Below are 20,299 nucleotides of genomic sequence, written 5' to 3'. Positions count from 1 at the left end.
CCGAAGTTGCGGCCTTACAAATATCAACAACTGGGACACTTCTCGCCAAGGCCGAAGTGGCGGGCTTAGCACTGGTGGAATGGGCCCTAATACCTTCAGGAGGAACCTTCTTTGCTAGCGAATAAATCTTTATGCAAAGAATGATCTACCTGAAAAGAGTTATCTTCTGGACGGCTCTGCCCTTCATCTTGCCCACATATCCAACGAAAAGTTGATCATCAACTCTAAAGTCTCTTGTCTTCTCGATGTAGAAACTCAGAGCCCTTCTTGGATCCAAGCGATGAAGTCTTTCCTCCTCCTTTGATGGATGGGGAGGAGGGTAAAAGGACACTGATCCATATGAAAGGGAGAGACCTCTTTAGGAAGGAAAGCCGCCCTGGTTCTCAGCACCACCCTGATAGCATGAGAGGTTGCAAAAGGATGTTTCACACTAAGAGCCTAAAGCTCACTCACACGTCTAGCTGACGTGACAGCCATTAGAAAAACTGCTTTTAAAGCTAAAAGCCTCAACGGGCAAGAATACATAGGCTCAAACAGTGAACCCATCAAAAAAGTCAGAACCAAATTGAAATCCCACTGAGGCATGACAAACGAAGTGGGAGAAAACTTGTTTCAAGCCTTTAAGGAACCTAATAACTACAGGGGACCTAAACAAGGAAGGCAAAGAAAGGCAGACAGCGCTGACAAATAACACTTCACAGTCGCAACTGCACGACCTTTCTGTGCCAAGGAAAAGGCAAAATATCAGACAAATGGGCCTTTAAGGGATCAATTTGCCTCTCTCCACACCAAGTAACAAATTTTGCCCATCTGTTGGCATAGACAGTCTTGGTGGAGTGTCGCCTGGCCGATAAGATAACATCCACCACTTCCGGAAGGAGAGAAAAGGAACTCAGATTGCCTTGTTCAATCTCCAGGGATGTGGGTGCAGGCTCAGGAGGTGGGGGTGTAGAACCCGCTACTGCGAGAGGAAGTCTACCCTGTAAGGGAGACAGATCGGTAGGCAAAGTGAGAGTTGGAGAAGGTCTGTACCACACCCTTCTTGGCCAGTCTGGGGCTATTAAATGACTTGAGCCCGATCTTGGCGAACCTTCCTCAGAACTCGAGGAATCAAAGGTATGGGAGGAAACTCGTAAAGCAACTGGTCGCACCAAGACATCTGAAATGCGTCCAACGCCCCCTGCACCAGATACTGGAGGCTGCAGAACGACGGGCAGTGTGCGTTCTCCTGAGTGGCAAACAGGTCTATCTGGAAATCCCCACATCCGGAAGATGTGAAGAACCAGATCTGCATGGAGAGACCACTCCTGATCGGCCGAGAAATGCCAACTGAGACCGTCCACACGTACGTTGAGAACTCCGGCCAGATGGTTTGCTACTATGCAAATCTGATGGTCCTGTGCCCAGGACCACAGCCTCTCTGCTGAGAAGGTACGACCCTACTCCTCCCTGCTTGTTGATGTACATCACAGTAGTGTTGTCTGTCAAGACCTGAACTGACTGACCACGAAGGGACGGGAGGAAGGCCTTGAGAGCCAGACGTATTTCCAGTAATTCTAACAGACTGATGTGAAACATCTGTTCCACTGGAGACCAATGATCTTTGATCTCCAGGTCCCCCAGATGACCTCCCCACCCTAGAGTGGAAGCATCCGTTATGACCGTGGCCCCCGGAGGTGGTAGACAAAACAGCCTTCCTTGGGAAAGGTTGCCATCCACAGCCCACCATCACAGATCTATCAAAGTCGACGCCAGAGAATGCTGTGGACTCTGAGGCTGCGGAGTCACTGTAGGACTGATCTCCCACGCCGCCGGCTCAGAGGGGACCGAGACCGATCCCTGGAAGAATGGCTTAGAGATTCGTGCCGGCGACGCTACTTATGCTACCACCAGGACTTATGTGAAGAAGAATCCCTCGCCTTTGATCTTCGATGACCCTTTTTCTCTTTCTTAGCTTTCGCCAAGAAGAGCTTAGCCTCTCTCCCCTTCAAGGCCTTCGGGTTCATCCACTGGCAGGACACGCATCCCTCCACGTCATGGTCCGAGCTCAGGCACCACAAACAATTCTCATGAAGATCAGTCACCCACATACAGACCCCCGCACTCCTAACAAGGCTTAAATCCCAATTTATCAGCTGAGACATTGTAACACTCAACAAAAACAGTAACTGTTCAGGAGGTAGGAAAAAAAACGCTAGCATCGAAGGCGCAGAAAAAAGGGAACTGACGTCAGCACGCCGGTGAGGACTTCTTATTGCCACAATGACGCCAGATAGAGTCACGTGCAGAGCCGTGCAATTGTGACGTCCTCGTCGACATGGGGTGCTAGGAAGAAAATTTCCGCTGAATGCTGGCACATTTGGAGAATTCATAAGGTGAGGAATCCACAGGTAGTCGTATCCATCAGAATAAAGTAGGTGTCAACCTCACTGCCCTCCTCCAGAGATCTCCTATGTAGTCTTGCACTGAAGATGCAAACAGTTGAACAGTTAGAAGAGACAATGAGCAGAGATCAACTCTTCTTAAAAGGAAAATGATATCTAAACTAAACACTTTTGCCAGGGTTAAGCGCATTAATGATTACATGCAGTGCCATTTCTGCCCTGGAAAAAACATCTGTCAGTTTGATTGGTATGCAGAAGTTTTGGATTAGCGGTAAAATTAGACATGGTACTTACTTTATCCATTTGGTTAGCTCTAATTCAAGGATAGGGATGTGTTTTCGGCTAGCTCTTCTTTCATACGAGGACCTATCTTCAATAAATGCCTTGTTCTTGCACTTGAACGAGGCCTTAGCACTCATTTGATCCTAAAGAAAAAAGTTACTTACCTGGAACTCTAGCTTTACAGCATTGGCATGTTTCACAGTTTCACAGGCTTGAATTATTCCAGTTGACAGCCTGAGTACCCCTTTTAAAAGTGTTAAAATAGCAGAATAGGCCTTACACTCAAGAATATTGGAATTTCCCATACACCTGAGTAGACTTAATTTCATTACAAAGGTTTCAAACAACAGCCGATCAGAGACCCTCAGATGGTATCGGGATCAAAGCTTCCAACGATCAGATTTTTCTAGCTCGTTACAAGAACATAAGATAGCAAATATTGAAACCTCATGACATGGGAAGGAGGGTGTGTTAAATGTGCATCTATGAAGGATACCAATGCTGGAGAACAGGAATTAAACGTACCTAACTTATTTCGTCAGCATTGGATTTTAATAGATTCACAAGCTTGAATTAAGATTATCATTGCGGTTTACAATAAAATAGTGGATGGCAGGCATGAGGCTTACCATATTTGAAAAGGTTCCGGAGCACAGCCCTTCCCCACTGCTGCACCCTTGTTGACATCTACGTCGATGCAACAATGCTTAGTGAAAGCATGCATAGTTCTCCATGTGGTAGACTAGAAAAGTCCCTTTCATAAATTGTCTACTTATTCTCTGGAAAAATAACTTTTTTTCGGCTTTCAATAATTGAGAAATTGCAGCAGAAGGTGCTTTGAGACAAAAGACAAACCATCCTTAGACTTAATATGTATGGCAAAAATTTGTAAGGAAACATCTGTAATTGTCTAGGCGTTTGCTTTCTAGCCCATTTAACAAAACATTTCCACTTGACATTGTACGTTTAAACTGTCAAAGGTGCTCTTGCATGCAGCATTCCCAACTCCCTACAGTTTAATGAAAGCTGAAATAGAATTATTTGTCCTGATGATTCACGCTGTCAATTTTAGAGACAGGATTGTGGTGTAAGATGTTTCCGTCACCTTGACAGTAGGCATGGGTCTGACGATCTGGATCCATGCTTTCGCCGACATGACCCACAGTTCTGTGTACTGATGCAGACCAGGCCCTGCTGGAGCTATCAAAATGGTTGCGCAGTGTTCCATTTCTAACTTGCAAATGATTCTTGATATCAGCAGTATTGGTGGGAAGGCATAGATGAAGTTTCCGGTCCAATCCACTGCAAAAGCATTTCCGCTGGACCCTCAGTATGGCTATCTGCTGACAAAGTTGGTGCATTTATTTTTCTTTTGTGTCACATGTCCTAATGCAGAGTGTTCCATCTGCAAAATATGAGATGCAATTGGTTGTTGTCTAGCTGCCACTCATGGATATTGGAGTAATTCCTGCTTAAATGATCTGCAATATTGTTGGGACATGCTCTGCCGAAATGTCTACATTTGAGCGAATGGCACAACCCCCCAGTTTTTGGGCTTCTTGGAAAGCACGAGTGATCTGGTTCCTCCTTGCATCAAGATGTTAAATACTGATGTGATGCGGTCAGTTCGAATTCTCACGTGTATACTCTAACCCAGCAGAAAGAAAGCTTTCAAAGTCATCCTTAATGCCCTAAACTTCAGGACATTTACGTGCATGTTGCATTCTTCATCTGTCAATATTCCTTTCATTTCCATGTTCTGAAGATGAGTGTCCCATCGTGAGAGAGATGCATCTGTTAAAAATATTTGGGGTTTTCTCTGGTTCAGTGGCTGACCCTTGAAAATAGTGTTGCTTATTGACCACCATTTTAGTGACTGATCTGAGAAGTCAAATATACAAGATCGTACCAGGTTCCTGATATTTGCTGCCTCTGGATGTTCAACTGTACTTGAACAATCCTCAAATGTAGTCGACAATGAGGAATCAGGAGACTCTATGAGCACACAGTCCCTATAATTGCTTTCAGCATCCTCACTCTGGTGGTTTTCTCTGCTTGTAAAAACACTGAATGTTATTAATTTCTTTCGTGTGATGGGTACATTAGACCCATGTCCGTGGAGATCCTGGCTCTGAGAAACATAATATTGTTCGGTGAAAACTGAGATTCTTTATTATTGATAGCTAGCCTCAGGTTCAACAGAGTTACCTTTGGAGGTCGGCAGTATTCATTGCCTAGGCGTAGATGCTTGCTCATATGAGCCAGTCGTCAAGTTAAGGATATACCACAACTCACCTTTACCTTAAAAAGGCTGCCAGCGGTACCAGGCATTTGGTGAAAACCTGTGGTGCATATTTCAGGCTGAATGGTAAGGCTCTCAATTGGAAGTGGCAACCTGACACCATGAACCAAACGGATCTTTTGCTTTTTTTGAATGTATAGTGATGTTGAAATAAGTATCCTCCAGATCTATGGATTCTACAAAATGTTCTTTTAAGGAGGACAAAATCTCTTGCAGAGTTACCATATGGAAACCTTGAGCCTTGAAGTACTCATTGATATTCCTCAAGTCTATGATATGTCGTCAATCTCCTGATTTTTTTTTTTCAAAATTCGAAAGAATCTGGAGTAAAATTCATGGTGATCTTTCTCCTGTTGGTACTTCCTCTATTGCTCCTTTCTTTATAAATTTGGCAACTTCCATAGCCATTATGGAAGAGTTTGTGTTTTTCTTGCTATGGTACACAACAGCTGGCAGTTTCCCCACAAACTTTAGGGTATGACCTTGACAAATTATGTCTAATACCTATCCGTCTGAAGCAATATATTGGCAATTTTCTTTGAACAATTATATCCTGCCCCCTCCCGGCAACTGAGTTAAGGAGCATACATCACGTGGGAAATCAGGCTTGGCCTCCCTTAGAGTCATATTTAGATGGCTTGTTCCCCTCTTCTTTGTCCCTTGTTGTTAATGTTGCTGCTATTCTGTGGCCAGTGTTGTCTTTCCTGTCATTGTTGACAATCTGCTCCATGCACCTGTAAGGGAGGGAAAAAGGAGCCTTGACTTTAGGACCTGTGCCCCCGTCTTTTTAATGTATTAATTGTTGCCTGTTTTGAAAGGCAACTAATGACCTAGATGTTTGTGTCTCCTTTAAGACTGTAGGATATCATCAATAATTTTTTCTAAAGATGTTTGTACCATCGAAAGCCATGTCCATTACCCTGGACCCGTCCTCAGGTTTTAAGGACGTGTTCTTTACCCATCCATACAGCCTCACCATGGTGGCATTACCTATTTGAAGGAAAGTATAGGTTGATGCCTCCATAGCTGCATCTATTGGAGAAGCTGAAACATGTTCCACATGCTTATTCATCACCTTTGCTTTGGCCTCGTCACCCTCCAGGAAAGCTCCAGGAGCTATGTCATCCCATCACTGTCTGTCAAACATTCCATAATAGCAGAAACATTAGCAATTTTTAGTGCACTGGCAGCCAAAATGTTAACTCTTTCTCATTGAGTTCCACTGTGTCCTTCCTAGAGTCTCTTGTCAGAGTTGTTGGGTTATCTTGATGACCTTAGTTATTTATCTTCATCACCCAATCTGTGATAACGTGGAGATTGTCCTCAGTCTATAATTTGGTTCATCCAAGGGACCGGATGGTCCTAGACGTTCATCATCTGAGGAAGATACATCTCCATCAGTTTCCGAGGATAATCTAAGGGGTGATGTTAATTTCTTAACTGGTTCCGGTTTCTCTGAGCATCTGTTTTTTGGGATGTGTTGAAGTCCCAGCTCAATTGTCGAAGGAACCACGGAGACTAGATTTGGAGGCTGTGGTGTAGACAATCCCTTATATCCTGGACTTGAAGACGGTGGTAGATGTATTTTGCCTCTCAATCAATCAGTTTTTGTAAAGCGCGACTACTCACCTGTGAGCGTCTCAAGGCGCTGAGGGGGGACGGGAGGGGCCTCATCCGAAGAGCCCGTCTTGCGGTTCTTCCTTACGATGGTGAGCGATGGGCTTTGTCCTAGGTGCTGGAGGAGGTTGTTCCAGCTCTTTGCTGCAATGTAGTTGAAGGATAGTCCTCCGGTGGTGGTTTTGTGGATGTGAGGGATGGTGGCCATGGCCATCTGGGCGGAGCGGAGGGATCTGGCAGTGGTGTGGAAGGAGATACGGTGGTTCAGGAAGGCTGGTCCCGCGTTGTGTATGGATTTGTACGTGTGGGTGAGTAGCTTGTGGGTGAGTAGCTTGAAGGTGATTCGCTTCTTGACCAGTAGCCAGTGAATCTCTTGTAAGTCACTGAACATACTCAAAGGAATCTGCATCATCTGTGGCACGGATTGTTCCCAACTGTGACTTTACTCAGGACAGCTCAATATCGTTGGAGAACTTTGAGCCAGAGTGTGCATCTTGTGTTCGTTGTCTGAATCTGCATATCTTAAACCAAATTGCTTTACAGCCACTTGATCAGGGTTATGGTTACACTCTTCACCGAAAGAAGCTTCCATCTCTTCAATGTTACGGTGATCCCGCTCTACATCCATTTCAGGCCTGAAGAAACATTTTGAAATGATCTTTTAGGCAGTAAGGATAAGTAATTTACCTGCAATCCGAGTTCTTTTACAGGGGAATCCTGAGCAAAGTCTTGAGCACTGAATATTTCGACCCACGTGTAACGACCCGGGAGCACATATTAAATATATTATAATATATATATATGTATAGCATAAAAAATTTACACAGTACCTTAATAGTTATATTTACATATACTTATGCAGCCTACATTAAAGGCTAAAAAATGCCCAATTCACATTGAGTTTTCCTCTGATAAACCTCTTACCAGACTCAAGCATTTTTGTAAATCAGAAAAAAAAGAGAGCATACATTGCAAAACAGTCTTTACTGAAGAGAAAACTGTACAGAGATACAAAGGCATTGTTAGCTAATAGGCTGCATTAAAAGCAGAACAAGAGAGCACCTTGTCATTAAGACCCCCAGGACATACTGTATCCAATCATGCCTCAGAGGTGACAGTTCAGTAGTTTATGGTGATGTGAAGAGCAATACACAGCCATGTATAAACTGCTGCATGCAAGTTCCTTCTGCGTAGGTGGGCGAGTTGCTTATGACTTTCATGAGGATTCCCCTGGAAGAGAACTAGGATTACATGTAAGCAACGTCCTTCTCTTCCAGGAGATTCTCATCAATAGTCATAAGCACTGAATAGAGTAGCAAGCCCATCCCACACCCCCTGCGGATGAAGCAAGAGCAAGCAAGAGCAACTACCATCATCAAAATAGGTTTCTTAAGGGGGCTGCCCTATTTGCTTGTCTGTTTTGGTGTCTGATTCAGACAGTAATCACTTGTGAAAGTATGCACCGATCTCCAAGTAGCAGCTTTGCAGATTTTGGAGATGGGAACATTCTTCTGTAGTGTTGCTATTGTCACCTTTCCCCTTGTTGAGTGGACTTTGGGCTTGGCAGTTAACTATTTGTTGGCTTATTGGTAGGTGAACAAAAATACAGGAAACTATTAATCTAGAAATGGTTAGTTTAGAGGAGGCTATGCAGGTTTTCACAGGGCCATAGTTTACAAACAGATGGTCAGACTGTCTAATGGCTCCAGTCTTGTCCAAGTAAAAATTCAGCACCTTCTTAAGATCTAGAGAATGTAATGCTCTTTCCGCTGGTGTGGCTGGATTAGGAAAGAATTTGGGTAATGAAATTGTCTGATTAATGTGGAAATCAGACACCACCTTAGGAAAAAAACTCAGGCGAGTTCTCACCACTACCCTAAAAGCATGGAATACAGTGTAAGGTTCTTTGGTACAGAGACTCTGCATTTTGCTGACTCTGCATTCCTAAGTAATGGCAACATGATAAGCAGAGTTCCAGGTAAGGTGCTGTAGGGATGCCTTAAGAATAGGTTTGAAAGGTGGACACATGAGTTTCAGAAGTATCACATTTAACTACTAATGTGCAGAGGGGAATGCAGAGGTGGGAACACTTTTTTCAGTGCCTCTAAGAAATCATTAACTACAGGCGTCTGGAAGAATGACATGATTAGGTGATTTCCTGTAAGCAGTAATCGCTGCCAGATGCACCCTAATGGGAGAGAACTGCATACCATATATTGCTAAATGGGGGAATAGGGTAAGATTACTTCCTCCTACCCCAGAGTTGGGTGCAATTGATTCTTAACACCACATGGAAAACCTTTTCCATTTAAAACTGTAAGAACGTCTGGTTAACGGTCTTTTAGACTTCTTAATAATGTACATGCTTGCCTGACAAAGGCCTAAGTGTCCATACTGCAGCAATTCAGGAGCCATGCTGTAAAGCTCAGCGAGGAAAGGTTGGGGTGGAGAATCTTTCCTCCAAACTTGCAGAGAATATCTGGTCTGCACAGCAGCCTCCTGTGTGGTCTTTCTGATAGGTGGAGGAGATCCAGATACCACCATTGCTGGGGCCATTTTGGGGCTATCAGTATCATTCTGGTTCTGTACAGTTTGATGAAGACTGTTGGGATCAAAGGAATGGAAGGAAAAGTGTCCAGAAAAGCATACAGGAATGTCCCAGACCAGTCTATCAAAAGGGTATCCCCTTTGGTTCTTGGTCGATAGAACCTGGATGCGAATATATCTCAGACATCATCATAAAGAATCCAGTTGTGTTTCGACGAAGTTTCGGCTGAGAGAGTCCGCTTGTGTGTTCTGGACTCCTGGACGGTGAATCTCTGATTGACAACTTCCTGGCTAGTAATCAGTTCCAAATTGCCTGTGCTTCCTGAGACAGGAGGCGAGATAGAGTGGCCCCCTGCATTGTGGTCATGTTGTCCATTGGACAAGGAGAGAGCTGGTTTGAATGAATGGATAGATTGGTTTGAGAGCTAAATGGCTGGCCCGCAGTTCCACCTTACTTATGTGGTATTGTTGCTCCTTGTCTGACTACATGCCTTGTGTCTGGAGGGGACCCATGTGAGCCCCCCATCCCCAGAGGGATGCATCTGTTACAAGTGTTTGTGCCGGAATGTCCTGGTGGAAAGGGACACCTACTAGGAGATTCTGGCAGTGAGAACAACATTGCAGTGAATGTTTTGCAGCTGATGACAGGGTCAGCTTGTCGCCCCAGTGGTCTTTGAATGGATTCCACTGATCCTCCAGATTCTCTTGCACTGGTCTCATGTGTAATCGGCATTGGGGACAATGAAAATATACTAGCCCACCGACCCCAGTAGGGACTCTGCATGTCTGGCAGATGGATGTGGAGGAGGTTGGAACATTTCAGGGCCACTGAGGATAGTTTCTCCTCTGAAGGATACAATTTTGCAAGGTTTGTGTCCAGGGTCACGCCTAGACAGTGCAACCTCTGGTATAGAGTCTGAACTGATTTCCCCACATTGATCTGGAGACCTAGATACTTGAGGGTCTTGAGAGATGCAGTAGTGTTGTCTTGTTTGAGTTGGGGAGGAGAGTTTCACGAGCCAGTGGTCCATATATAGGTAGACTAAAATCTCTCTCCTTCATAAGGCTGCTGCTACTACTACTGCCATGCACTTGGAGAATGTGCGGGGAGCTGAGGTCAGGCCGATGAGTAGCACCTTGTATTGGTAGTGTTTGAACCATCGCTAGGAACTTCCGATGTTTCCTGGCTATTGGGATGTGGAAATAAGCATCTGTGGATTGATGTAACACATCTAGTGTCCCTGATGGAGCTGGGGGTATATCTGGTGGAACGCAAGCATCCTGAACTTCTCCTTGCGTATTTGTTTAGCAGACTTAAGCCCGGAATGGGCCTTAATTCTGCCTTTGGGACTTTTTTATTTAAAAGAAAGTACTGTGAGTATACCCCTACTCCTCTCTGAGAGAACAGAGCCTCCTTCAATGGCCTCTTGGCAGAGTAAAGTGGAGACTTTGCTTCTGCAGGTAATAAGAGGCATTTGACTGTGGAACACCTATAGGAGGGGACTTGAAGCAAAGTGAGCACCCATTCTCTACATTATTTAAGACCCAGTTGTTGATGGTGAGCCACTTGTTGGTTGGTGATACCTTCCCCCACCGGAGTGGGTAATGGCAAGAGGGGAAGTGACAACTCATTTTTTGACTGATGTCTTGGAGAAAGCTGGTGGCTGACTATTAGCTCCATGTCTACGCGAAGATCTGCGGGGCTTGTACTAAGATCTGGCTTGTTGATGATGTTGGTGATGGGAAAACCAGTGAGGGGTTTGAACCCTCTGATGGTATGTTCGTTTGTCATAAAGCCTGTGACCTCTGCTGACTTCTTTACTTTTCTCTAGTCTGCCAGCCTTAAGTGTGTCTAACTTGGTTTTCATCTTAGCCATTTCATCATCCCTGTGTGACACAAAAAATGAATTGCCAGTAAAAGGGAGGTTTAGGATGTGCTGCTGCCCATCTGACTTAAGACCTGTAAGACGAAGCCATGATGAACGTCTGGCACATATACCACGTGAATATCTGTGCACCGTCAGGTCAGAACCATCTGCCACCACTCTAATTATTTGAATAGCCACCAAACATCCTTCCTGCAGCAAGTCCTCTCTCTTCTCTGGGAAGCTCTTCTGCAAATCTGGCCCATGAGTCCCAGAGGGACCTACTGTGTCACCCCAGTAATGCTGTCGCACTAGACTCCTTCAAAAACGAGTCCGATGTGCCACACATTTTTCTGCCCAAGGAATCCATTTGTTTATTTTCCTTTTCCAGCTAGGCAAATGAAGCTGCAATGGAGTGTGTCTTCTTGGCAGCTGCTATAATGACCGAATGTGGTGGAAGGTCGGTTTTTAAAATTAAAGGTTCTTGATCTGGAGCCTCTGATTTCTTTAGAATTCTCGCTGGAGCCACTCGAAGGGAGGCTGGAGTAATCAAAATGTCCATCACAGTTTCAAGATGACCTGGGACCAAAGGTAGCAATGATCTTGAGGAAGTCCTATGATGTAATGTCTCGAAAATGACCAATGAGGCTGTAGCGGGCACTGAGATATTAATTTTCAGTTTGGTAGCTTACCAATGGGAAACAGTCTAAACTAAGCGGGCTAAACCACGCGTGCTGTTTGTCCGAAAACTGAACAACGCTTGCCTTAACCACGCATATGTGGGGTTAAGGTAGAACGCATATGTGGGGTTAAGGCAGAATGCATATGCATGGTTCAGGCAGCAGTCTAGCTGTGTAGATTGGTGGGCAAGCAGGAAGGAGCAGAAAGAAGGACCAGGAGAGGTAAGTGGGGTTGTTTTTAGGTGTGGGGTCATTTTGATTTATGGCGGGGTCGGAGTAGTTTGGGGAGGGAAGATTCTGGAATTTAGGGGTCAGGGTAGATTGAAGTGCAGGGGGACTGGTGAAGTTTTGTGGATTTAGGTCTCAGAGTGGTAGGGTAGTTTGAGGTGGGGAGGTTGTTTTTAGGGGTGTGTGTGTGTGGGAGTTTAGGCTCATGGCAGGAATGGTAGTTTTTGGAAATTAGGGCTCGGGGGAGGTCAGGGTAGAAGGAGTGGGAGGTTTGGGGTAGTTTTGTGGATTTAGTCTCTAGGGAGTGGGGTAGTTTGGGGAGGGGAGATTGTTTTTAGGGATATGTGGGCAGTTTTAGGGCTCGGCTAGTTTTGGAAATTTAGGTCTCATGGGGCTGGGGTAGATTTAAGGGCAGTGGGGCTGGGTCGGGGTAGTTTTGTGGATTTAGGCCTCAGGGTGGGGTAGTTTTAAGGGACAGAGGGGCCAGATAGTTTTTGAGGTTTAGAGCTCAGGGAGGAGGGTGTAGTGGGGGGGTTTAGGACAGGGTATTTTTAAGGGCAGGGGGCTGGGGTAATTTATTTTTTAGGTTTAGGGCCCAGGGTGGGAGAATTTACGATGCATATTTCTTCACCACATATGATTTTACAATGAAATTCGTTGTAAAGGAACACATGGTAAATATGTAGCTATGGTTCCGACCGCATTGTTCGGGCATAAGTTGTTTAGGCATGCATGTTTGTGTCACACAACCCTAACACCTCAATTGACATATTTAGGTCGTCTTCTGGGGATACTCTCACTGGTGGGGTGTCAGTGTTGGTGAGTAATCCCTCTTTGATGATCTTGTGAAAGAAGATAATGTAAGGGGATCCATCTACGTGGTGGCATGATTGTGAACTCAGATTTTTGGGCAGGAGTAGAGGGTCTTGCTCTGGCACTGCAACAAGATATACTCCTTGTCTGTGACATAGTTCTGCACCGAGGAGTAGGTTCCCTATGTAGCCTGGATTTTTCTGGGGGCCTAGGAGAGCAAACTTCTGCCAAGCGGACTAGAGGCGTCTTGTTTCACGGAATTGGTTTTGGAGATGCTGTCTGTGTGGGGAAGACCTTGCAAGAGTATGTCCTTGAGTATTGAGTCTATTGATTCTGTGGGACATGCCAGTTGAAACCACTTTCTAGTGATCGCGGTGTATGAGGAGCTTCTGACTGATGGAGAGATCTTTGTCCTACAGAAGAGGGTGGGGAAGCCCCTGAAGGCACAGCTGGTGGTCACCTAAAAGAATGATGCACCAAAGGCCTGTCCATGGGTTAAGCTTCAGTTTTTTTAGTCAGGGATTTCTCACGTGACTCAGCCTTAGCCTTTCATTTTTCAGTACATTTCCTTGGACTGCCAATGTCCTCAGAAGAGGCAGCGGCTGACCAGTTTTCTTACCTTTAAAAGCAGGGTCAGAGGGTCTTAATGCCTATTTACAAGAGTCTTGCTGACTGACTTCTCGATTTGACCCACAGTGCCTTTACATTGCCCAAAGAACATGGTTTTCGTACTTTAACAACTAAAATGGCCAAGGCCAATCTTCTCTCTCTGTCATTAAGAGTTTTTGAAGAGAAACTGGCATGCGTCTCACTTTTTCGAATTGTGGCCGGGATGGAGGCAGTGAAGGCATTTAGAGTGGCCATTCAGTGTTCACAAATAATAAAAAAAGATCCTGTGATGAAGAAATAAATTCATGATGTCTCCTTCCTGGTCTTAGGATGATCTTTAATATTTACAAATATTAGAAATAAATCAAGCTCATTCACCTACTCAAGAACAACCAGGAACATAGATAAAATCAGTAAGTGCAAAGAAAACTGACCGATCACAATGGGCATTAAAGGTGAGAAAATGCAACAACATTTTGTAAAAAGGTGTGGACCTGGTCTCCTGGTGGCTGCTCTGCAACTGTTTAGATTGGGGAGTTTCTCATGAACTGCAGTAGCTGATTTGCCACTTGTGAGCCAACCCTTAGGTTTTTCTTATAGGGGTCCAATAGCCTTCTGTTAACAAGCAGCAATGCAGCTACTTTCTAACAGGCTATCTCATACTGCTGTGGAAGTCGTATTTAGGGAGACCATGGTATAATACTAAAACGTTGTTTTTTTTTTTTGTTTGTTTTTTTGCAAAGAGAGTGGATACAATAATAGATAATGCTTAGTGTCATACAACCCAAAATATTCACCCTCTGGGTAATATTGCAGCTTCCAAGAAAGGATGCAGATTTGTCTACAGGATCAGACAGGGGCCCACACGTTTTGTGGCAACAATACTAAACAACTAAGGGGGAGAAGGTGTCTCTACGTGAGGGAAGACTCTCCCTTCTCCCCCTCACACCTTTAAGAAAGCTTGAAATGGCTTGTGGCGAATACAAGTGTATTCATACAATGGCACACAACTAATATCTAGGGTGGGAGATGTGTGGGATGGTAACCACATAGAATTGAACATGCACAAGTCCCAGTTTCTCAGACACTTTCAACTGTCATTTGCATTTGAGCATCTTCTATGGGAAAGAACTAGAATATCTCCCTGAATATGGCGCATTAGAAGCAAAACTGACAATTGGCCATCTGGGAGGAAGAAATCATCACTGGGGTAACATCCTGGATAGATTACTGGAGGTAAATCTTGGGCCCCATAGAGGACAATGACCAGAGCGGCAGAAAAGGCTAATAAGAACCTAGCAATCTGTGCAAGGCTCTGCCTAACTCAATTTAGGAACATGCATAGGCCTTATTTTATGCCATAACGCCTTTGGAAAATCATTAAGGTCTCTTCCATACAGTGCTTCAGGAGCAGAATCCCAAAGAAGACTTCTTACATAGAACCTGGGGGTGTGAGTGATAGTCATACTGGGCTTCCATACCTCAAAATATGAAGAATACGGTCACTGAAGCAGCTTGTAAGCAAAGCCTCTCTAACAAGGAGTGGGTTTTTCTACTGGAAACTCTTCTCAGTTTTTAAGTCTTTGCTTCGGTCGAATGCTGGCGCCATGGGAGTATTCATGAGGTGAGGAATCCACAGGTAGTTGTATCCATCAGAATCGATCTTTTGCTTTGGTTGAGTGTAAGGAGCTACCACATCCAACAACTCAAAATCGAATTCCTCAATGTTTCATTTCTCCACTGGTAATGCTTGACAGTGACATCTCTCTGAGACCCACTGTAGTGCTTTCCTCTTATCTAGTTTCTAAGCACTAACATAACACAACAGAAATGCACTTCTGAGGTCAAAGAAGACTTTGATTGTTGTTAATTCTTCCCCAACCACAATATTTATGAATGACGAATTAGTAGCTTTCAAGTCCGCGTTAATCAAACAAAATATATCAGTTTGCAATATACACAGCAGGTTATATTTATAAGATATTGAATGCAAAGCAAAACAAATACTTCACCGTGTGGGAACTATCTACAGCTTCATCTTTCTAAGGTCTGCAAGCTGATGACCCCTGTCAGCCGCGAGAAAGAGAGATTCATCTACCCACACGGGATTGCTGGCAGCCTGCGCCAAGCTCCAGCACGAGGTCCGGCAGATTCGAATCTGACTCTCTGCAGCCTGTTACATTCGTTACAAAGGTGTGCCCCCTCCTCTCAGACCTGGGAAACTGAGCAAGCCTTTTGGAGACTGGCCAGGTCTCCAAGACTACTCCTGTTCCCAAGCTCAAGCAGAGAGAACAACACCCATGTACTCTCTCTTATCATGTCTAGTCTACTGTGAGAACAAAACATCTTGGTTCATCTTGTGCAAAAACACAGCTTGGAAAAATACAGCTTGGATTCTCAACTGCAATGTCTAACTCCACGTTAAAGGCAATGGGCAGCTAACCTAAATATCAAATGCAATGTCTAGTGTCATGTCAAAGCCAATAGGCAGCTGAGCTGAATATAAAATGCAATGTATAATATCATGTCAAAGCCCATAGGCAGCTGAGCTGAATATAAAATGCAATGTATAATATCATGTCAAAGCCAATAGGCAGCTGAGCTGAATACAAAATGCAATGTATAAGATCATGTCAAAGCCAATAGGCAGTTAAGCTGAATACAAAATGTAATATATGATATCATGTCAAAGCCAATAGGCAGCGGAGCTGAATACAAAATGTAATATATGATATCATGTCAAAGCCAATAGGCAGAATATCTAATAGCATGTCAAAGTCAATAGGCAGCTAAACTGAATACATCATGTCAAAGTCAATAGGAATGCAATGTCAAAGCCAATAGGCGGCTAGACTGGATACAGCATGTCAAAGCCAATAGGCAGAATACAGAATGTAATGACTAATGCAATGTCAAAGCCCATAGGCGGCTAAACTGAACAAAACATACCATGTGCTACTGGTGAACATTGAGCAACTAATATGCGCAGTGGTGAAACACAAAGTCATTGGTCAAACAAACTCCATTAAATGGCAGTACACCCACCCATCGGAGCCTGTCAGTGACTTTCACAAAGTGATGAGGTGGAAGAATCCTCCCTCTGCCCTTATGATAGGGTAGGACCAAGAGTTAAGGCTTTTCTAAGGCACAGCTTATTCGGCATCATCATGGTGTGAGAATCTAGGAAGATGATCATGCAAACTGTGCATCTTTCCTTTCCAAATTTAGTAGCCCTACTGCACAGTATGGGCATGTAAATGCAGCGGTCACAGCAGCTGAAGGACTACTGAAAACAACCTCTCCCTGGTAAAAGGGAAAACTTCCTAGAAAGCTGACCTTGAAAAAATACTTCTAAGACATCAAGAGGTGATTTAAAATAAGTGACAGGAAAAGTAGGTTTAAACCCAGCTGTCATCGGGGATCCTTGCCTCAGACTGAACACATTATCTGCCTGACATTAGTATGCTCTCAGGTACTGTGGAACATTTGAATTCATGAAAGAAGTAGGGTCAAAGAACTTTTATGTTGAAGATGATGCCAATGAGCACCAATCTTAGTCTTTATATCCTTTTTAGGGCGTTTTCCATCAAATGTATTTTATGGTGTCTATTTTAAAATCTAGACATATTAAGGAGACAGGCATGCTGCATGCCTTAGGCATGCGTTCCTTAGGAATAATTTCCAGAACTGTTATGTACTGAAAAGTGTTACAGGATCCCACACACAGGTAAAGATTTAAATATTTAAAAAATGAAGGGCGATCCCATAACTGAGACTGCAAAGTCTAAATCAGCTGGGGATCATCCATGCAAAAGCTAATGTCAGATGTGGAAAAGTTGCAACAGGAGAACACTGTTCCACAGCCCCCAAAACCTGAGAGCTCACTATAATGATATTAAGATTAAGCTTTAAAGTTCAAAAGGCTGGCTGTGATGAGGCAGGGCTACACAACCAAGTCGGGGACAGGTTTAGAGTGAAAAAAGCATTGAAAGAAAGGGACGGCAGCTAAGACTACAGGAGTACTGCAGCTGCATCTCCCTTCACAACTATTAGAAAGAGCATGTCAAGCAGAAAACAATTAAGCTTGTGGTGGAATAGGCTCAAGAAAGATCTTTAACAAAAAGTGTGGTTTGTTTGGCCTCCCTCCCAAAAGTATCATTTAGGATATATCACATTACGTTTATATAATTTTGCCATATGGTATACTGTTTTGTAATAGAACAGTCCATAAGAATTGTGTAGCCTAGCAACAGTTAGCTATTCACCAATGGCTTCCACACTGGGGCCTTGCTTACCAAGCCTCCCGGCCCAGCAATGGATTACTAAACTACCAAGTACGCAACAGGATAATAAGTGCCCTCATCCGCAAAGGATTCTCCAACATCCTCAGCCAGCAATAGGTTCCAATGCCACCCTCACAAAACACCCACCTTATTCAGGCACAACAAGCAACACAACCTCGTCTAAGCGAGTAAGAATGAGGAAGAACTTGTGAAAAACCTGGGAAATCTACCCAGGTGTGCTCGCTTGGTAAGGGAGGGGGCAGAGAGTGGGGCAGAGCAAATGAACAAAAGCAAGTTAAAAAAAAAAAAAATAAAGCATGGATCAAACTGTGCAACAGTTCCGGGCTACATCAAGAATGGACATACATTCCACAACTAGCTAACGGATGTTTGAAAGGCAGGTACATACAGAAAGCCAGACATAGTATTCGGTCTGATGAAATAAGGGGAATTGAAAAAAGGGAAAATAAGCCAGCGTATGACAGCCTGTCTGAAGTTTCTCGATGAAATGCTGCAACCAGTATGGAAAGAAAACTAGTAGACTCTACGAAAGGTTTGAGAGCTTGGCATGGCAGTAGAGCATAAGAATACATTCGAAAGACGACACAAGGTCTGCAGTCCAAATAGTTCTACATATTTGGAGTTCGAAATAAATGTCTCAGAATCGAGCAAAGAGAATGACAGTGCTGCAACTACATCAAATAGGTGAATCAAAATTATTCATGCTATTTACCAAAGTGCCAGGATCCGAAAGACAACCAAATATTTTTCAAAAATAGTACGCTGAGCTGGTAAGGAGAAGACGGATCAAAAGCAATTTTAAATGAACGCAAAAGTAGCAAAAACAGTGAGGAGTCAAATATAAGGTATTTATCAAGAAATGGAACAAAACATTTTGTTCAACAACATGGGGAATTAATCGGAATAAACCAAGGTGTATTTGGGTATCTTTGCATACCTCTGGAATCTCAATCATGTAGCCTTAAATGTGTAACAGTAAGAAACTACGCCACAGCAAGGCCCAGGTACACTACGCTATCACTGTGAGTGGAATTAATCAATAGGGCGCACAGTGCGTTTATGGATTGCTAATAATTCTCAAATTAAAATTATAATGTATAAATTCTAAAATGCAAACGACAGAACCAATCTGTGCTCATGAAGAGCTAAGCAGCGTGGCCTGTGCCCAAAAGATACCTTTAGTTCCCTTCCGTGGCCCTAACCATCGAGAGTCAGGTCCGCTACAACACTGCACACCATTGGAAAAATTGTTCAAAATGTGTGCTGCGGTTGGGAAAGGGAAAATAAGGCTGCAGGTAGGATGAAGCAAGGGGGGCAGGATCAGAAGTAAAGCCGAGAATTGTAGATGGGAGGTGAGTGAAGGAGCCTGGAGCCTCTAGGAGGAAAAGGGAGAGGAAATGAAGGAGCCGAGGTGATGGGTTGGAAATGTTGCATGGGGAGCAGCACGGAGAAAAGGGTAAGGAGCAGAAATAGAATTACCAGGTGTGAAAGAATTAAAGGATCCGAGGGAAACAGTTCTGGGTAGAAAGATGAGGGGTGAAAACCTGTAGGGGAAGAGAAAGAAATGTTCAAGCAGAGAGGTGGAAGTATGCTATAAGTAGAGGGTGAGAAAATGCAGGGAGACCGGGAGTAAGGAAACTAAAGCAGGAATAGTAAAGAGAGGGAACAGCTGCAGGAACAGAAGGGAAGGTTAACAGCCTGTAAGAGAGGGAGAGTTTAGGCTGCAATAAAAGAAGTGAAAGGCAGAGCCATTTAATAGATAAATAATAAAAAGCAGTAAGAGCTGATAGAGAATGCTAGCTTTGAAAGAGTTGTCAATGTGAAAAGACACGTTACATAAAAGGGAAGGGGAGATTCAGAATCAGGCGGGGGAGTTTGTGCGGCAGGAAGGGGTGACCGGGAGAACAGCAGGAAGACAGTAGTAGAACTTTGAGCACTAACAGAGAAGAAGTAAGACACAAAGTGAGGTAAGAGGAAGAAGGTTAAGTGAGAAGGAAAATGGAAAGCTTTGGGTTCACTGATGATAAAGAAGAACTAAGGTAGGATGCTGAGTGAGACGGGAGAAAAAAAGAGGTAAAAGGATGGTATCTAGCAACAGGAACAGAGAAGAGGTGAAAACGCGTGACAACAGGCTATCAAGGATTAGGACAGCAGCACAGTGAGAGGCAAAAACAACAGAACTGGAGAGTGCTTTCCAATTTGGTGGCTAAAACTAATATTCAAGGACGCCCATAAACTCAATAATGAAGCACTTTCAAATATTCCTTTCCCGCTGATCTAAGGCCCAGAGATGAGGGTTTTCAGACTTGTTTAATGTACATTTTGAAATGTTAAAGCAGCGGAGTGGCAAATAAGAGCACATTAAATGGAACTCTCTTCCCCAGGAGTATTCTGTAACAGGGCAAATGCAATTAAAGATGTCTTGCCCTCCTCTGTTCACCAGCGGTGTTCTGGATCCTTTAGAAATCCCAGCAAGTCCAGAAAAGTATGATTTGTGGGGTTGAAGGGTTATCATTTAAATATTCCAATTCATACGTTCAATTAGAAAATAAGTTGATCCTTTAAGTTTGTTTTCCAGGACACATTTTATTTTTACGAACAACAAGAATATTAACTACTACCAAAAGAGAAAAGCAATACGGCACTTAATTCATGCATGAAGGTAAAC

General features: G+C 43.8%; 1 protein-coding gene across 4 annotated transcripts in view; it reads right to left on the bottom strand.

Annotated features, from left to right (window-relative positions):
• The window catches only part of CHD7 (chromodomain helicase DNA binding protein 7), a 552,230-nt gene that overhangs the window by 71,256 nt on the left and 460,675 nt on the right, over positions 1-20,299 (bottom strand). The gene's annotated exons all lie outside the window — the stretch shown is intronic.

This window comes from Pleurodeles waltl, chromosome 2_2 (assembly GCF_031143425.1).
Source record: "Pleurodeles waltl isolate 20211129_DDA chromosome 2_2, aPleWal1.hap1.20221129, whole genome shotgun sequence".
NCBI classification, from domain to species: Eukaryota; Metazoa; Chordata; class Amphibia; order Caudata; family Salamandridae; genus Pleurodeles; species Pleurodeles waltl.
The sequence above is the reverse complement of the archived record's forward strand: the minus strand, read 5'-3'. Positions and strand labels throughout refer to the sequence as shown.